Below are 7,009 nucleotides of genomic sequence, written 5' to 3'. Positions count from 1 at the left end.
TATTAGTATTCTTAATAAACTTTACTTATATGGAGCCACAAGTGGTTCACAGCAGTGTACAGAGGCCAAGACAATAAGACTGTGCAGGATAAACAGTATAATACATAGCACTACACCTACTTAATTTGACACTTGTATGTGGTGGACAGATAACTGTTTATGAATAGGTGGATTTTCAGTGCCCACTTGAAACACCGCAGGCTTGGAGAATAGCCTGATGGAATGAGCGAGACCACTCCAATGGTGGGAGGCAACACAGAAGAATACTTGGATTCTGGAGTGCGATGCAGTAACCAGAGGGGAGGAAAGGCTGCAGTGATTGGCTGAACTGATCTTTATCTGTCTATCTATCTATCTATCTATCTATCTATCTATCTATCTATCTATACACAGTATCTATCTTAATAAAAATAAACACTTTAATTGTCCATAATTAAAGTGTGAAGGGTTTTTAGAAACCAAAAATATGTATTACAGTATTTGTATTTCATTCAAAGGCTACTAGCATTTTGGGCATTTTTCCCATTTGCCTTGGAATCTATTAGTTTATCTTACCCTGGGGCCCACTTTTATTTTAATGCAATCCTGCCAACAAAAAACGAGAGATTTAAAATCTATTATCAAATAGTTTAATGTGAGCAATGTTTGCCAACTTATAAACAAGTGGAGCATTATAAACCTGCTGACGCCATTTGAAAGGTTGTAACTGACCTTCCTTAGCACATTTGTAGTCATGTTGATAGTCCATACAGTTTGTTTCCATTGTTACGTATGTTGTTAACATAGGACAGTTATTCACAAGTTTCCAACAGGCAATTCAAGAGGAACTTCTATTTCAGGTACATGGAGTTATTCCAAAATGCTGTAATACATAGAATAATTATAAGTGATGGGCTTTGTAAAATGTACTTCTGTGCTGTTTTTACACAACCTTCATCCCAATTCAATGTACAGATCATTATGATATGTGAATGTAGTTTCAAGAAGATAAAAGTATTCAAGATGCACTGGAAAGCTGTATAACCAATTATGTCTTAAAAAGGGAGCTTTAATCTCAGTGGCAACGTTCTAGAATATTCTCAAACATTGCAATATAATTCACATTGGGGGTAATTCCAAGTTGATTGCAGCAGGAATTTTGTTAACAGTTGTTCAAAACCATGTGCACTGCAGGGGGAGGCAGATTTAACATGTGCAGAGAGAGTTAGATTTGGGTGTGGTGTGTTCAATCTGAAATCTAATTTGCAGTGTAAAAATAAAGCAGCCAGTATTTACCCTGCACAGAAATAAAATAACCCACCCAAATCTAACTCTTTCTGCACATGTTATATCTGCCTCCCCTGCAGTGCACATGGTTTTGCCCAACTGCTAACAAAATTCCTGCTGCGATCAACTTGGAATTACCCCCATTGGCCACTAATGTGTCCAAAGATTTATAAATGAGAAAAATATCATTAAAAATTCAGTAGACTTTTATTTTGATTTTATGGTAATAACTGTTGGTGTTTAATTTTACTTCTTTCTTTCTTTCTTTCTTTCTTTCTTTCTTTCTTTCTTTCTTTCCTTCTTTCTTGTTTTATCATACTTTAATGATGGATATATAAAAACAGAAATGGCAAAAATATAGAAGTAAGAAAGCAATTGATGCTGTAATACACTTGCCCTCCATTTAAAAAAATTGTATTGTAAAAAGCAAACTGCAAAGTATTATAATTTTTGCCTAAATGCAAATTCCAGATCATACGAATAGCAGTTCCTCGCTGATTTACAAGATATCTTCCTTTTCTCTGACACACACTGAACCAAGTGTTTCAGATCACAAAAGTAATGTGTAATAAATGTATGATTTATGAGAAATGCAAACAAAATAACATGTGTTTACTCCCTTCTTTGCAGAACAGAAATTATTATTAATACAAAAAACTACAGATGCATAGAATAGGTCGACCAGAGATGGTAGAGGATGCTCATGGTTCTTTCGGTAACTTCCAAATCTTCAGTGGTGTTAATTAGACACAATTTCTTTATAAGGATCATTGTCTTTAGTGGCTGATGGCTGAGGGTTCCTCAGAGAGCAAGAGTATCTCTGCTGATCTAAAAAATTAAACCTATTAATTTCCCTTGGTTTATGAAAGACAAAAAAATGTCATTGCTGTAGGGAAAATACGGTCAACTGGGATCATTTGTGTTCTAGATTTAAAGACTGTTTTAGAAATTTTACAAAAAAGACATTTGCATAAAATGAATTATTAGACTTTGTAAAAGAGCTGATGACTTCCCAACCAAGAAATATGTTAGAATACATAGCATTGTGCGCTATATTACTGGTCATACTCATCCCATCATACTCCCGCAATTTACTGTAGCTACAGTTTGAGCTATAAACTCATATCCTACCTTTGAGTACACACCTTGAACAGTATTATTCAACCTGGAGCTATATGTAATGACTTCCATAGAGAGCCTGCTGGAATAGAAATTAGACTAACTGGACTATTGGTGGATTGTGTTAGGCAAGGAACTACTCTTTAAAAAGAAAACACAATTGTGTATTTTAAGTAGGGCAATAAATGTAGAGTTTACAAATATCATTCCTATCCTACCTGTAATTTTACCTGTCCTTCAGCTTCTCTGATCTTGATGGGGTCCAGTTGTGATGAGTTGTAAAGAGTTTGCATTTGTACGGCCAGATCCTTCCCAGCTGAATCACAAACTCTGTGTTATCAATGAGTTGCGCTCATTATTCATATCTCTCACCACTCGCTTTGAAGCTTATGACAGAGGGTACCAGAAATACAAAGAGGACTTTCTGCAGCCCTCCACCTACATTAAGATAACAGTAGTTGCAGAAAGGTGACTAGATAGTGCTGCTAGTAGTCATCATCATTACTGCACATTCAGGGCTGGTGCAATGTTTTGTGCACCCTTTTCAGAGGGCCGACATTTCTGTATTTAAAATCCTTTATTTAATTGATTTTATGTAATATGCTAATTTTCTGAGATTTTGAATTTGGGGTTTTCTTAAGCTGTAAGCCACAATCATCAAAATTATAACAAATAAAGGCTTGAACTATTTCACTTTGCATGTAAAGAGTCTATATAATATATTAGTTTCACCTTTTAAGTTGAATTACTGAAATAAATGAAGTTTTGCACGATATTCTAATTTTTGAGTTTCACCTGTATAATATCATCAAGGTTTTGCAATTTCTACCGCCAAAAACTTTTTTAATGCCTTGTTTCCTGGTAATACTGGTACGGATCTGATCAGGTGTGACAAGTACTGTATGAGTGAAAGAAAAAAAACAATGGAAAATCAGCGACATTGTCATTACATTTTATTAAATATGAAAAGAGGGATACAATATTTCAGTGATGAGGGTTAATTAGTTAGGGCTGGTGTAAATTGAAACAACATGCTATTGCCAACCTACAGTAACTGCATATACATGCCATCTATTATAATGATATGTATATGCAGTTGTTGATTATAATATTATCAAGTTTTTTCTTTTCTATCACCAAAATGTTTTTCATACAGTATCTTAACAAAAAATATCAACATATCAGCTGAGCAATGCTCAGTTTCTCAATGATACTGGCTTGGAGAAGTTAACAGCAACTTAGTGCATTGCTAGCCAGTCGTGAATTCTTTGGTGTATGCTTACTTTTATTATTATTATTGTTGGTAAACCAGGTGATTTGGGTGCAGTTTATATGCAGCTCTATTAATTTTCAACTCCTGTCAGAGACATCCTTCATTTTAGTTTTAGGTGGCTGCCTAAGGGTAGCTCTGGCCCTGTGCATGTTGTATACCAACCCTCAAATGCCCACAAGAGATGAACTTCCTAAAAGATGTGCAGTATCTTTAGATGTGTATTCATATAAGTTTAAATAAACATGTCCTTATACTACAAAGCCTGGGCTTACCTGCAACTGTCCATCTCTGTTTCCCAATGGAAAAGGAGATGCACGTAAATGTTACTGCAAAAACTACAGGGTGATTCAAAAGTCGAAGTACACCCTTTTGTTTCAAAAACTGTGCAGGAAATTAGAAAACTGAATACTCCAGTAAGATATGGGTGATGTGGGCTATATTTTAGGGTATATAAATCTTTTTTTTTTTCAAATGGAAAGGGGGTCGTGTAACATATCAAACAACATCAGAATTTACTGAAAAGATTATTGCTGCAAACAGTTTTGAAATAGCAGTTATGTTTCAAAAGTTACAACACTTTTTTTGTTGGATATACAGGCTAAGCTGTTCTCCATAAAGGGCAGTCATTTAATGTGTGGGCGTTGTGCTCCGGTGTGGGCTTTTCATGAAGGATGCCAAAACCATTGTTGAGGTTGTCTCGTCAGTAGCACTTTTTGGACGACCATTCTGTGACTTGTCAGCCACAGTCCCAGTTTCTCGGAATTTGGAAATTAGGCACCTGACAGTGTTATGTGAAATTGAAGGTCTTTATGGGTGCCAGTTGTAAAAATCTGCAGCTATGACACAGAAACTTTGTTCTCCAGACATCAAAATGACCTAAACCCTCTCCTCTTTTGTCAAAGCCATCTTCAGTTACCTGCAACAAAAAAAGTGTTGTAACTTTTGAAACAACTGCTATTTCAAATCTGTTTGCAGCAATAAACTTTTCAGCAAATTCTGATATTGTGTGACATGTTACACGACCCACATTCCATTTGAAAAAATGGACTTAGATTCAAGATGGCCAATTTCAAGATGGCGCTCATGTCCAGTACATACCATAAAAGATAGCCCACCTCTCCCATGCCTTACTGGAAAATTCAGTTTTCCCATTTCCTGCACAGTTTTTGAAACAAAAGGGTGTACTGCGACTTTTGAATCACCCTGTATATATGGGCACATGCATTTTTGGTGCTTGTGCATATTTTGGAAATACATATACAGGGAGGAATTAAATTCCAGCGAAGGGTGCAACTTACTATTGCTGCAGTGTTTAAACGCCGGCAACAGCACCCTGTCTTGTACCCTTTGCCAAACACGTTTGTGTAAGATCCCACTGTTGTAAAGTGCAGTGGGTGCCATGCTGATTCGGCTAGGCAAAGGAATTTACTGACAATTGAATCCCCCCCTCCGCAGTCTGGAAACAAATGCACTTTTAACTGTAAATGAGCTCTTGATACCTTTGAAATGTAGCCTTTACTGAGCTGGAATACAACATATATTGCATATTTCCTCTTTTAGTACTGAAAACACATCTCCAACAAATAAGTAATTCCATTTTTGCTTTGTCTCATGGATCGTCTCATTTTAATATATTTACTTGTTTACAAGATTATGACTGTGTCTTACTTCAGCAATGAAAAATTGAAAGGGCACGCAGAATAATATGGAAAAAATGGATTTGTGCCTTGTACTTTTTCTAAAAGCTTCTATATTCAATGTGAAGCAAGACAGGCGGATGTGGATTGCATAAGAATTCAATTAATTTGTACATGAAAGAGACAATTTTTAGTATGCCATTAGCCTCTATAACAGTCTCATATACCAGAAGCCAATCATTTGTAACCTCGCCAGAAGAATTACAAACTGCCTGTTACAAATCTTACTAAAGCTAAACTGTTTTATAAATTACTTTGTTAACCCATTTTTGACACTAGTGCAATTAGCTACAATAATGCAAATTAATATTTAAAAGCATTAACTGAGCTCAACAACATATCGAAAATACAAATCAATCACAAGAAAGGCTGAGTAATTGCCAGAGTGAAACATTTGTGACAGCTATAAATATTTGCAGCCTTTCTTTCATGTTATATGCAAAGTTGACAAAACAACTACCAAATTCTAAAAAAAAATCCCACATTTAATTAGGTGAGTAAAAATATGGTGAAGTATTTACAGAGAGCAAGTCTGATGATGTGTATCAGGGCCGGTTCTAGCCCTTGTGGCGCCCCGGGCAAAAATAGGGATGTATTGCCCCCGTTTGTGCCCCCATTAGTATTGCCCCCATTTGTGTCCCCAGTAGTATTGCTCCTGTTTGTGCCGCTTTAAAAAAAAATTGAATACTTACCATCCCCGCTCCTGATTCCCGACCGCTTCTGCCCTCCGTCTCGGGCCGCTGACGCCGCTCCTCTGATCTATAGACACTAGAGGTCAATCATGACCCCTAGTGTCTAAGTGCCGCTCTCACAATGCAGTGCGATGCGCGATGACTTCATCGCGCACCGCACAGCAGTACTGGCATGGGGGTGGGGGCACCACCAGTAGCGGATCTTGCCACGGCAGCGGCGCACTCCGGATGGCGCCGGCGCCTTCTGGAAGGCAGAGCCCCGGGCAAAAATCCTGTGTGCCTGTAGCAAGATCCGCTACTGATGTGTATAGTAATATTTTAAGATATGATAATAATATGCCTTAATGCACCTTTTTAGAGACCTGAATTTGGAGACAAATCTGCTATATTTCTCATTACACCTTGTGAATTCAGATTTTTAAATGTTTCTTTCAAAATGTCTCTACGCTGTATCTCATCCTTTGTCTAACTCCTGAAAGTAATTAATGGTAAAACATTTTGATTTCCATTTGCTCAATTATGTTGTTTAGCAATTAAGCATTTTGAAGTTAAACATTCAGAGTGATACGGCGACCAAGAAAGCAAATTATTTGACCAAAGCACAGTAATCCTATTTACCCCACAGCTCTCCAGTAATAATGGGACTTACTCATGGATGGTGTAACCTAGGGCCCGATTCAGACCCGATCGCAGTTGTGCATTTCTCAGGGCGGCTGATTATCAATTGATTGTGCATGCATATGGATCGCCATGTGCATCATAAGGCCAAACTGCAAAAGAATTCTGCGTCTTTTTTGATCGCTAGGTGTACGCAAGTTGATTGACAGGAAGCGGACGTTTTTGGGGTTTTAACTGGACATTTTCTGGGAGTGTCCGTAAAAATGCAGGTGTTTCCAAGTGTTTTTAGGGATGGTGTGTGACATCAGTTCCAGCCCCAAACAGCCTGGAAAAATCATTTGATG

The 7,009-nt window shown here is 37.3% G+C and overlaps 1 long non-coding RNA gene across 2 annotated transcripts in view; it reads right to left on the bottom strand.

Annotated features, from left to right (window-relative positions):
* Window positions 1-1,475: 1,475 nt before the first annotated feature.
* Window positions 1,476-7,009, bottom strand: part of LOC134943474 (uncharacterized) — a 76,734-nt gene continuing 71,200 nt past the window's right edge. Inside the window, exons 4-5 of one of the 2 annotated variants that reach the window (XR_010181559.1) lie at window positions 3,181-3,283; window positions 1,476-2,823 (exon numbers count right to left, since the gene is read on the bottom strand). This is a non-coding gene — a long non-coding RNA (uncharacterized LOC134943474). The remainder of the gene's footprint in view (window positions 2,824-3,180; window positions 3,284-7,009) is intronic. The other variant, XR_010181560.1, reaches the window with a different exon arrangement.

This window comes from Pseudophryne corroboree, chromosome 7, assembly GCF_028390025.1.
Source record: "Pseudophryne corroboree isolate aPseCor3 chromosome 7, aPseCor3.hap2, whole genome shotgun sequence".
NCBI classification, from domain to species: domain Eukaryota; kingdom Metazoa; phylum Chordata; class Amphibia; order Anura; family Myobatrachidae; genus Pseudophryne; species Pseudophryne corroboree.
Note: the sequence above shows the minus strand (reverse complement) of the source record. Positions and strands in the feature narration are given on the sequence as shown.